The sequence below is a fragment of the Lissotriton helveticus genome, chromosome 12, assembly GCF_964261635.1.
Source record: "Lissotriton helveticus chromosome 12, aLisHel1.1, whole genome shotgun sequence".
Taxonomy (NCBI): domain Eukaryota; kingdom Metazoa; phylum Chordata; class Amphibia; order Caudata; family Salamandridae; genus Lissotriton; species Lissotriton helveticus.
In genome coordinates, this window is record NC_136073.1 from 716,951,014 (window position 1) to 716,964,126 (window position 13,113).

Below are 13,113 nucleotides of genomic sequence, written 5' to 3' on the forward strand. Positions count from 1 at the left end.
GTGAATTAAATACCATTTGGAGGCATTTATTGTAGAGCAAAAACAGGTGATTTTTGACAAAAGGGATAACACCCCCCCCCATTACGTCATGCTTCAGAAAGGTGAAAAATGGTCCGTTTTCAAATGTTTTAGTTTTTTAACGTCAGTTCACATTTGTAGGTAGATCATCAGTTGAAGAGCTAAAATTAGCATGTTTAAAGTGATTTTCATGCTTCCAGGGGCCCAGGAAGTGAATTAAATACCATTTGGAGGCATTTAATGTTCAAGCGAAAACAGGTGATTTTTGACAAAAGAGATAACACCCCCCATTACGTCATGCTTCAGAAAGGTGAAAAATGGTTCGTTTTCAAATGTTTTATTTTTGAACGTCAGTTCACATTTGTAGGTAGATCATCAGTTTAAGAGCTAAAATTAGCATGTTTAAAGTGATTTTCATGCTTCCAGGGGCCCGGGAAGTGAATTAAATATCATTTGGAGGCATTTCATGTTCAAGCAAAAACAGGTGATTTTTGACAAAAGAGATAACACCCCCCCATTACGTCATGCTTCAGAAAGGTGAAAAATGGTCCGTTTTCAAATGTTTTATTTTTGAACGCAGGTTAACATTTGTAGGTAGAGCATCAGTTTAAGAGCTAAAATTAGCATGTTTAAAGTGATTTGCATGCTTCCAGGGGCCCAGGAATACCATTTGGAGTCTTTTAATGTTCAAGCAAAAACTGGTGATTTTTGTCAAAGGAGATAACACCCCCCCATTACGTCGAATCAGAAAGGTGAAAAATGGTCCGTTTTCAAATGTTTTATTTTTGAACGTCAGTTCATATTTCTAGGTAGATCATCAGTTTAAGAGCTAAAATTAGCATGTTTAAAGTGATTTTCATGCTTCCAGGGGTCCTAAACACAAGATTTGTAGAATGGTTAAAAGTGCATGAAAATGGCCAATTTACTCACTCTGAGGTCTCAAAAAGTGTTTCTTCACCCCGGGAAATGAATTAAATACCATTTGGAGGCATTTAATGTTCAATCAAAAACAGGTGATTTTTGACAAAAGAGATAACACCCCCCCCATTACGTCATTCTTCAGAAAGGTGAAAAATGGTCCGTTTTCAAATGTTTTATATTTGAACGTCAGTTCACATTTGTAGGTAGATCATCAGTTTAAGAGCTAAAATTAGCATGTTTAAAGTTATTTTCATGCTTCCAGGGGCCCGGGAAGTGAAATAAATACCATTTGGAGGCATTTAATGTTCAAGCAAAAACAGGTGATTTTTGACAAAAGATATAACACCCCCCCCCCCATTACGTCATGCTTCAGAAAGGTAAAAAATGGTCTGTTTTCAAATGTTTTATTTTTGAACGTCAGATCACATTTGTAGGTAGATCATCAGTTTTAGAGCTAAAATTAGCATGTTTAAAGTGATTTTCATGCTTCCAGGGGCCCGGGAAGTGAATTAAATACCATTTGGAGGCATTTAATGTTCAAGCAAAAACAGGTGATTTTTGACAAAAGAGATAACACCCCCCATTACGTCATACTTCAGAAAGATGAAAAATGGTCCGTTTTCAAATGTTTTATTTTTGAACGTCAGTTCACATTTGTAGGTAGATCATCAGTTTTAGAGCTAAAATTAGCATGTTTAAAGTGATTTTCATGCTTCCAATGACCCGGGAAGTGAATTAAATACCATTTGGAGGCATTTAATGTTCAAGCAAAAACAGGTGATTTTTGACAAAAGAGATAACACCCCCCCATTACGTCATGCTTCAGAAAGGTAAAAAATGGTCCGTTTTCAAATGTTTTATTTTTGAACGTCAGTTCACATTTGTAGGTAGATCATCAGTTTTAGAGCTAAAATTAGCATGTTTAAAGTGATTTTCATGCTTCCAGGGGCCCTAAACACAAGATTTTTGGAATGGTTAAAAGTGCATGAAAATGGCCAATTTACTCACTCTGAGGTCTCAAAAAGTGTTTCTTCTCCCCGGGAAGTAAATTAAATACCATTTGGAGGCATTTAATGTTCAAGCAAAAACAGGTGATTTTTGACAAAAGAGAAAACACCCCCCATTACGTCATGCTTCAGAAAGGTGAAAAATTGTCAGTTTTCAAATGTTTTATTTTTGAACGTCAGTTTACATTTGTAGGTAGATCATCAGTTTAAGAGCTAAAATTAGCATGTTTAAAGCGATTTTCATACTTCCAGGGGTCGGGAAGTGAATTAAATACCATTTGGAGACATTTAATGTTCAATCAAAAACAGGTGATTTTTGACAAATGAGTTAACACCCCCCCCATCACGTCATGGTTCAGAAAGGTGAAAAAAGGTCAGTTTTCAAATGTTTTATTTTTGAACGTCAGTTCACATTTGTAGGTAGATCATCAGTTTTAGAGCTAAAATTAGCATGTTTAAAGTGATTTTCATGCTTCCAGTGACCCGGGAAGTGAATTAAATACCATTTGGAGGCATTTAATGTTCAAGCAAAAACAGGTGATTTTTGACAAAAGAGATAACACCCCCCCATTACGTCATGCTTCAGAAAGGTAAAAAATGGTCCGTTTTCAAATGTTTTATTTTTGAACGTCAGTTCACATTTGTAGGTAGATCATCAGTTTAAGAGCTAAAATTAGCATGTTTAAAGTGATTTTCATGCTTCCAGGGGCCCTAAACACAAGATTTGTGGAATGGTTAAAAGTGCATGAAAATGGCCAATTTACTCACTCTGAGGTCTCAAAAAGTGTTTCTTCTCCCCGGGAAGTAAATTAAATACCATTTGGAGGCATTTAATGTTCAAGCAAAAACAGGTGATTTTTGACAAAAGAGAAAACACCCCCCATTACGTCATGCTTCAGAAAGGTGAAAAATTGTCAGTTTTCAAATGTTTTATTTTTGAACGTCAGTTTACATTTGTAGGTAGATCATCAGTTTAAGAGCTAAAATTAGCATGTTTAAAGCGATTTTCATACTTCCAGGGGTCGGGAAGTGAATTAAATACCATTTGGAGACATTTAATGTTCAATCAAAAACAGGTGATTTTTGACAAATGAGTTAACACCCCCCCCATCACGTCATGGTTCAGAAAGGTGAAAAAAGGTCAGTTTTCAAATGTTTTATTTTTGAACGTCAGTTCACATTTGTAGGTAGATCATCAGTTTTAGAGCTGAAATTAGCATGTTTAAAGTGATTTTTGTGCTTCCAGGGACCCGGGAAGTGAATTAAATACCATTTGGAGGCATTTAATGTTCAAGCAAAAACAGGTGATTTTTGACAAAAGAGATAACACCCCCCCCATTACGTCATGCTTCAGAAAGGTGAAAAATGGTCCATTTTCAAATGTTTTAGTTTTGAACGTCAGTTCACATTTGTAGGTAGATCATCAGTTTTAGAGCTAAGATTAGCATGTTTAAAGTGATTTTCATGCTTCCAGGGGCCCGGGAAGTGAATTAAATACCATTTGGAGGCATTTATTGTAGAGCAAAAACAGGTGATTTTTGACAAAAGGGATAACACCCCCCCCATTACGTCATGCTTCAGAAAGGTGAAAAATGGTCCGTTTTCAAATATTTTAGTTTTTTAACGTCAGTTCACATTTGTAGGTAGAACCATCAGTTGAAGAGCTAAAATTAGCATGTTTAAAGTGATTTTCATGCTTCCAGGGGCCCAGGAAGTGAATTAAATGCCATTTGGAGGCATTTAATGTTCAAGCGAAAACAGGTGATTTTTGACAAAAGAGATAACACCCCCCATTACGTCATGCTTCAGAAAGGTGAAAAATGGTTCGTTTTCAAATGTTTTATTTTTGAACGTCAGTTCACATTTGTAGGTAGATCATCAGTTTAAGAGCTAAAATTAGCATGTTTAAAGTGATTTTCATGCTTCCAGGGGCCCGGGAAGTGAATTAAATACCATTTGGAGGCATTTCATGTTCAAGCAAAAACAGGTGATTTTTGACAAAAGAGATAACACCCCCCCCATTACGTCATGCTTCAGAAAGGTGAAAAATGGTCCGTTTTCAAATGTTTTATTTTTGAACGCAGGTTAACATTTGTAGGTAGAGCATCAGTTTAAGAGCTAAAATTAGCATGTTTAAAGTGATTTGCATGCTTCCAGGGGCCCGGGAAGTGAATTGAACACCATTTGGAGGCATTTAATGTTCAAGCAAAAACAGGTGATTTTTGACAAAAGAGATAACACCCCCCATTACGTCATGCTTCAGAAAGGTGAAAAATGGTCAGTTTTCAAATGTTTTATTTTTGAACGTCAGTTCACATTTGTAGGTAGATCATCAGTTTTAGAGCTAAAATTAGCATGTTTAAAGTGATTTTCATGCTTCCAGGGACCCTAAACACAAGATTTGTGGAATGGTTAAAAGTGCATGAAAATGGCCAATTTACTCACTCTGAGGTCTCAAAAAGTGTTTCTTCTCCCCGGGAAGTAAATTAAATACCATTTGGAGGCATTTAATGTTCAAGCAAAAACAGGTGATTTTTGACAAAAGAGAAAACACCCCCCATTACGTCATGCTTCAGAAAGGTGAAAAATTGTCAGTTTTCAAATGTTTTATTTTTGAACGTCAGTTTACATTTGTAGGTAGATCATCAGTTTAAGAGCTAAAATTAGCATGTTTAAAGCGATTTTCATACTTCCAGGGGTCGGGAAGTGAATTAAATACCATTTGGAGACATTTAATGTTCAAGCAAAAACAGGTGATTTTTGACAAAAGAGATAACACCCCCCATTACGTCATGCTTCAGAAAGGTGAAAAATGGTCCGTTTTCAAATGTTTTATTTTTGAACGTCAGTTCACATTTGTAGGTAGATCATCAGTTTAAGAGCTAAAATTAGCATGTTTAAAGTGATTTTCATGCTTCCAGGGGCCCGCGAAGTGAATTAAATACCATTTGGAGACATTTAATGTTCAAACAAATACAGGTGATTTTTGTCAAAGGAGATAACACCCCCCCATTACGTCATGCTTCAGAAAGGTGAAAAATGGTCAGTTTTCAAATGTTTTATTTTTGAACGTCAGTTCACATTTGTAGGTAGATCGTCAGTTTAAGAGCTAAAATTAGCATGTTTAAAGTTATTTTCATGCTTCCAGGGGCCCGGGAAGTGAAATAAATACCATTTGGAGGCATTTAATGTTCAAGCAAAAACAGGTGATTTTTGACAAATGAGATAACACCCCCCCCATTACGTCATGGTTCAGAAAGGTGAAAAATGGTCAGTTTTCAAATGTTTTATTTTTGAACGTCAGTTCACATTTGTAGGTAGATCGTCAGTTTAAGAGCTAAAATTAGCATGTTTAAAGTTATTTTCATGTTTCCAGGGGCCCGGGAAGTGAAATAAATACCATTTGGAGGCATTTAATGTTCAAGCAAAAACAGGTGATTTTTGACAAATGAGTAAACACCCCCCCCATTACGTCATGGTTCAGAAAGGTGAAAAAAGGTCCGTTTTCAAATGTTTTATTTTTGAACGTCAGTTCACATTTGTAGGTAGATCATCAGTTTAAGAGCTAAAATTAGCATGTTTAAAGTTATTTTCATGCTTCCAGGGGCCCGGGAAGTGAAATAAATACCATTTGGAGGCATTTAATGTTCAAGCAAAAACAGGTGATTTTTGACAAAAGATATAACACCCCCCCCCATTACATCATGCTTCAGAAAGGTAAAAAATGGTCCGTTTTCAAATGTTTTATTTTTGAACGTCAGTTCACATTTGTAGGAAGATCATCAGTTTTAGAGCTAAAATTAGCATGTTTAAAGTGATTTTCATGCTTCCAGGGGCCCGGGAAGTGAATTAAATACCATTTGGAGGCATTTAATGTTCAAGCAAAAACAGGTGATTTTTGACAAAAGAGATAACACCCCCCATTACGTCATGCTTCAGAAAGGTGAAAAATGGTCCGTTTTCAAATGTTTCATTTTTGAACGTCAGATCACATTTGTAGGTAGATCATCAGTTTTAGAGCTAAAATTAGCATGTTTAAAGTGATTTTCATGCTTCCAGTGACCCGGGAAGTGAATTAAATACCATTTTGAGCGATTTAATGTTCAAGCAAAAACAGGTGATTTTTGACAAAAGAGATAACACCCCCCATTACGTCATACTTCAGAAAGATGAAAAATGGTCCGTTTTCAAATGTTTTATTTTTGAACGTCAGTTCACATTTGTAGGTAGATCATCAGTTTTAGAGCTAAAATTAGCATGTTTAAAGTGATTTTCATGCTTCCAGTGACCCGGGAAGTGAATTGAATACCATTTGGAGGCATTTAATGTTCAAGCAAAAACAGGTGATTTTTGACAAAAGAGATAACACCCCCCATTACGTCATGCTTCAGAAAGGTGAAAAATGGTCAGTTTTCAAATGTTTTATTTTTGAACGTCAGTTCACATTTGTAGGTAGATCATCAGTTTTAGAGCTAAAATTAGCATGTTTAAAGTGATTTTCATGCTTCCAGTGACCCGGGAAGTGAATTAAATACCATTTGGAGGCATTTAATGTTCAAACAAAAACAGGTGATTTTTGACAAAAGAGATAACACCCCCCCATTACGTCATGCTTCAGAAAGGTAAAAAATGGTCCGTTTTCAAATGTTTTATTTTTGAACGTCAGTTCACATTTGTAGGTAGATCATCAGTTTTAGAGCTAAAATTAGCATGTTTAAAGTGATTTTCATGCTTCCATGGGCCCTAAACACAAGATTTGTGGAATGGTTAAAAGTGCATGAAAATGGCCAATTTACTCACTCTGAGGTCTCAAAAAGTGTTTCTTCTCCCCGGGAAGTAAATTAAATACCATTTGGAGGCATTTAATGTTCAAGCAAAAACAGGTGATTTTTGACAAAAGAGAAAACACCCCCCATTACGTCATGCTTCAGAAAGGTGAAAAATTGTCAGTTTTCAAATGTTTTATTTTTTAACGTCAGTTCACATTTGTAGGTAGATCATCAGTTTAAGAGCTAAAATTAGCATGTTTAAAGCGATTTTCATACTTCCAGGGGTCGGGAAGTGAATTAAATACCATTTGGAGACATTTAATGTTCAAGCAAAAACAGGTGATTTTTGACAAAAGAGATAACACCCCCCATTACGTCATGCTTCAGAAAGGTGAAAAATGGTCCGTTTTCAAATGTTTTATTTTTGAACGTCAGTTCACATTTGTAGGTAGATCATCAGTTTAAGAGCTAAAATTAGCATGTTTAAAGTGATTTTCATGCTTCCAGGGGCCCGGGAAGTGAATTAAATACCATTTGGAGACATTTAATGTTCAAACAAATACAGGTGATTTTTGTCAAAGGAGATAACACCCCCCCATTACGTCATGCTTCAGAAACGTGAAAAATGGTCAGTTTTCAAATGTTTTATTTTTGAACGTCAGTTCACATTTGTAGGTAGATCGTCAGTTTAAGAGCTAAAATTAGCATGTTTAAAGTTATTTTCATGCTTCCAGGGGCCCGGGAAGTGAAATAAATACCATTTGGAGGCATTTAATGTTCAAGCAAAAACAGGTGATTTTTGACAAATGAGATAACACCCCCCCCCATTACGTCATGGTTCAGAAAGGTGAAAAATGGTCAGTTTTCAAATGTTTTATTTTTGAACGTCAGTTCACATTTGTAGGTAGATCGTCAGTTTAAGAGCTAAAATTAGCATGTTTAAAGTTATTTTCATGTTTCCAGGGGCCCGGGAAGTGAAATAAATACCATTTGGAGGCATTTAATGTTCAAGCAAAAACAGGTGATTTTTGACAAATGAGTTAACACCCCCCCCCATTACGTCATGGTTCAGAAAGGTGAAAAAAGGTCCATTTTCAAATGTTTTATTTTTGAACGTCAGTTCACATTTGTAGGTAGATCATCAGTTTTAGAGCTGAAATTAGCATGTTTAAAGTGATTTTCGTGCTTCCAGGGGCCCGGGAAGTGAATTAAATACCATTTGGAGGCATTTAATGTTCAAGCAAAAACAGGTGATTTTTGACAAAAGAGATAACACCCCCCCCCATCACGTCATGCTTCAGAAAGGTGAAAAATGGTCCGTTTTCAAATGTTTTATTTTTGAACGTCAGTTCACATTTGTAGGTAGATCATCAGTTTTAGAGCTAAAATTAGCATGTTTAAAGTGATTTTCATGCTACCAGTGACCCGGGAAGTGAATTAAATACCATTTGGAGGCATTTAATGTTCAAGCAAAAACAGGTAATTTTTGACAAAAGAGATAACACCCCCCCATTACGTCATGCTTCAGAAAGGTAAAAAATGGTCCGTTTTCAAATGTTTTATTTTTGAACGTCAGTTCACATTTGTAGGTAGATCATCAGTTTTAGAGCTAAAATTAGCATGTTTAAAGTGATTTTCATGCTTCCAGGGGCCCTAAACACAAGATTTGTGGAATGGTTAAAAGTGCATGAAAATGGCCAATTTACTCACTCTGAGGTCTGAAAAAGTGTTTCTTCACCCCGGGAAGTGAATTAAATACCATTTGGAGGCATTTAATGTTCAAGCAAAAACAGGTGATTTTTGACAAAAGAGATAACACCCCCCATTACGTCATGCTTCAGAAAGGTGAAAAATGGTCAGTTTTCAAATGTTTTATTTTTGAACGTCAGTTTACATTTGTAGGTAGATCATCAGTTTAAGAGCTCAAATTAGCATGTTTAAAGGGATTTTCATGCTTCCAGGGGTCCGGGAAGTGAATTAAATACCATTTGGAGACATTTAATGTTCAAGCAAAAACAGGTGATTTTTGACAAAAGAGATAACACCCCCCATTACGTCATGCTTCAGAAAGGTGAAAAATGGTCCGTTTTCAAATGTTTTATTTTTGAACGTCAGTTCACATTTGTAGGTAGATCATCAATTTAAGAGCTAAAATTAGCATGTTTAAAGTGATTTTCATGCTTCCAGGGGCCCGGGAAGTGAAATAAATACCATTTGGAGGCATTTAATGTTCAAGCAAAAACAGGTGATTTTTGACAAATGAGATAACACCCCCCCCCATTACGTCATGGTTCAGAAAGGTGAAAAATGGTCAGTTTTCAAATGTTTTATTTTTGAACGTCAGTTCACATTTGTAGGTAGATCGTCAGTTTAAGAGCTAAAATTAGCGTGTTTAAAGTTATTTTCATGTTTCCAGGGGCCCGGGAAGTGAAATAAATACCATTTGGAGGCATTTAATGTTCAAGCAAAAACAGGTGATTTTTGACAAATGAGTTAACACCCCCCCCCCCATTACGTCATGGTTCAGAAAGGTGAAAAAAGGTCCGTTTTCAAATGTTTTATTTTTGAACGTCAGTTCACATTTGTAGGTAGATCATCAGTTTTAGAGCTGAAATTAGCATGTTTAAAGTGATTTATGTGCTTCCAGGGGCCCGGGAAGTGAATTAAATACCATTTGGAGGCATTTAATGTTCAAGCAAAAACAGGTGATTTTTGACAAAAGAGATAACACCCCCCCCCATCACGTCATGCTTCAGAAAGGTGAAAAATGGTCCGTTTTCAAATGTTTTATTTTTGAACGTCAGTTCACATTTGTAGGTAGATCATCAGTTTTAGAGCTAAAATTAGCATGTTTAAAGTGATTTTCATGCTACCAGTGACCCGGGAAGTGAATTAAATACCATTTGGAGGCATTTAATGTTCAAGCAAAAACAGGTAATTTTTGACAAAAGAGATAACACCCCCCCATTACGTCATGCTTCAGAAAGGTAAAAAATGGTCCGTTTTCAAATGTTTTATTTTTGAACGTCAGTTCACATTTGTAGGTAGATCATCAGTTTTAGAGCTAAAATTAGCATGTTTAAAGTGATTTTCATGCTTCCAGGGGCCCTAAACACAAGATTTGTGGAATGGTTAAAAGTGCATGAAAATGGCCAATTTACTCACTCTGAGGTCTGAAAAAGTGTTTCTTCACCCCGGGAAGTGAATTAAATACCATTTGGAGGCATTTAATGTTCAAGCAAAAACAGGTGATTTTTGACAAAAGAGATAACACCCCCCATTACGTCATGCTTCAGAAAGGTGAAAAATGGTCAGTTTTCAAATGTTTTATTTTTGAACGTCAGTTTACATTTGTAGGTAGATCATCAGTTTAAGAGCTCAAATTAGCATGTTTAAAGCGATTTTCATGCTTCCAGGGGTCCGGGAAGTGAATTAAATACCATTTGGAGACATTTAATGTTCAAGCAAAAACAGGTGATTTTTGACAAAAGAGATAACACCCCCCATTACGTCATGCTTCAGAAAGGTGAAAAATGGTCCGTTTTCAAATGTTTTATTTTTGAACGTCAGTTCACATTTGTAGGTAGATCATCAATTTAAGAGCTAAAATTAGCATGTTTAAAGTGATTTTCATGCTTCCAGGGGCCCGGGAAGTGAATTAAATACCATTTGGAGACATTTAATGTTCAAACAAATACAGGTGATTTTTGTCAAAGGAGATAACACCCCCCCATTACGTCATGCTTCAGAAAGGTGAAAAATGGTCAGTTTTCAAATGTTTTATTTTTGAACGTCAGTTCACATTTGTAGGTAGATCATCAGTTTTAGAGCTAAAATTAGCATGTTTAAAGTGATTTTCATGCTTCCAGGGGCCCTAAACACAAGATTTGTGGAATGGTTAAAAGTGCATGAAAATGGCCAATTTACTCACTCTGAGGTCTGAAAAAGTGTTTCTTCACCCCGGGAAGTGAATTAAATACCATTTGGAGGCATTTAATGTTCAAGCAAAAACAGGTGATTTTTGACAAAAGAGATAACACCCCCCATTACGTCATGCTTCAGAAAGGTGAAAAATGGTCAGTTTTCAAATGTTTTATTTTTGAACGTCAGTTTACATTTGTAGGTAGATCATCAGTTTAAGAGCTCAAATTAGCATGTTTAAAGGGATTTTCATGCTTCCAGGGGTCCGGGAAGTGAATTAAATACCATTTGGAGACATTTAATGTTCAAGCAAAAACAGGTGATTTTTGACAAAAGAGATAACACCCCCCATTACGTCATGCTTCAGAAAGGTGAAAAATGGTCCGTTTTCAAATGTTTTATTTTTGAACGTCAGTTCACATTTGTAGGTAGATCATCAATTTAAGAGCTAAAATTAGCATGTTTAAAGTGATTTTCATGCTTCCAGGGGCCCGGGAAGTGAAATAAATACCATTTGGAGGCATTTAATGTTCAAGCAAAAACAGGTGATTTTTGACAAATGAGATAACACCCCCCCCCATTACGTCATGGTTCAGAAAGGTGAAAAATGGTCAGTTTTCAAATGTTTTATTTTTGAACGTCAGTTCACATTTGTAGGTAGATCGTCAGTTTAAGAGCTAAAATTAGCGTGTTTAAAGTTATTTTCATGTTTCCAGGGGCCCGGGAAGTGAAATAAATACCATTTGGAGGCATTTAATGTTCAAGCAAAAACAGGTGATTTTTGACAAATGAGTTAACACCCCCCCCCCCATTACGTCATGGTTCAGAAAGGTGAAAAAAGGTCCGTTTTCAAATGTTTTATTTTTGAACGTCAGTTCACATTTGTAGGTAGATCATCAGTTTTAGAGCTGAAATTAGCATGTTTAAAGTGATTTTCGTGCTTCCAGGGGCCCGGGAAGTGAATTAAATACCATTTGGAGGCATTTAATGTTCAAGCAAAAACAGGTGATTTTTGACAAAAGAGATAACACCCCCCCCCATCACGTCATGCTTCAGAAAGGTGAAAAATGGTCCGTTTTCAAATGTTTTATTTTTGAACGTCAGTTCACATTTGTAGGTAGATCATCAGTTTTAGAGCTAAAATTAGCATGTTTAAAGTGATTTTCATGCTACCAGTGACCCGGGAAGTGAATTAAATACCATTTGGAGGCATTTAATGTTCAAGCAAAAACAGGTAATTTTTGACAAAAGAGATAACACCCCCCCATTACGTCATGCTTCAGAAAGGTAAAAAATGGTCCGTTTTCAAATGTTTTATTTTTGAACGTCAGTTCACATTTGTAGGTAGATCATCAGTTTTAGAGCTAAAATTAGCATGTTTAAAGTGATTTTCATGCTTCCAGGGGCCCTAAACACAAGATTTGTGGAATGGTTAAAAGTGCATGAAAATGGCCAATTTACTCACTCTGAGGTCTGAAAAAGTGTTTCTTCACCCCGGGAAGTGAATTAAATACCATTTGGAGGCATTTAATGTTCAAGCAAAAACAGGTGATTTTTGACAAAAGAGATAACACCCCCCATTACGTCATGCTTCAGAAAGGTGAAAAATGGTCAGTTTTCAAATGTTTTATTTTTGAACGTCAGTTTACATTTGTAGGTAGATCATCAGTTTAAGAGCTCAAATTAGCATGTTTAAAGCGATTTTCATGCTTCCAGGGGTCCGGGAAGTGAATTAAATACCATTTGGAGACATTTAATGTTCAAGCAAAAACAGGTGATTTTTGACAAAAGAGATAACACCCCCCATTACGTCATGCTTCAGAAAGGTGAAAAATGGTCCGTTTTCAAATGTTTTATTTTTGAACGTCAGTTCACATTTGTAGGTAGATCATCAATTTAAGAGCTAAAATTAGCATGTTTAAAGTGATTTTCATGCTTCCAGGGGCCCGGGAAGTGAATTAAATACCATTTGGAGACATTTAATGTTCAAACAAATACAGGTGATTTTTGTCAAAGGAGATAACACCCCCCCATTACGTCATGCTTCAGAAAGGTGAAAAATGGTCAGTTTTCAAATGTTTTATTTTTGAACGTCAGTTCACATTTGTAGGTAGATCGTCAGTTTAAGAGCTAAAATTAGCATGTTTAAAGTTATTTTCATGCTTCCAGGGGCCCGGGAAGTGAAATAAATACCATTTGGAGGCATTTAATGTTCAAGCAAAAACAGGTGATTTTTGACAAATGAGATAACACCCCCCCCCATTACGTCATGGTTCAGAAAGGTGAAAAATGGTCAGTTTTCAAATGTTTTATTTTTGAACGTCAGTTCACATTTGTAGGTAGATCGTCAGTTTAAGAGCTAAAATTAGCATGTTTAAAGTTATTTTCATGTTTCCAGGGGCCCGGAAAGTGAAATAAATACCATTTGGAGGCATTTAATGTTTAAGCAAAAACAGGTGATATTTGACAAATGAGTT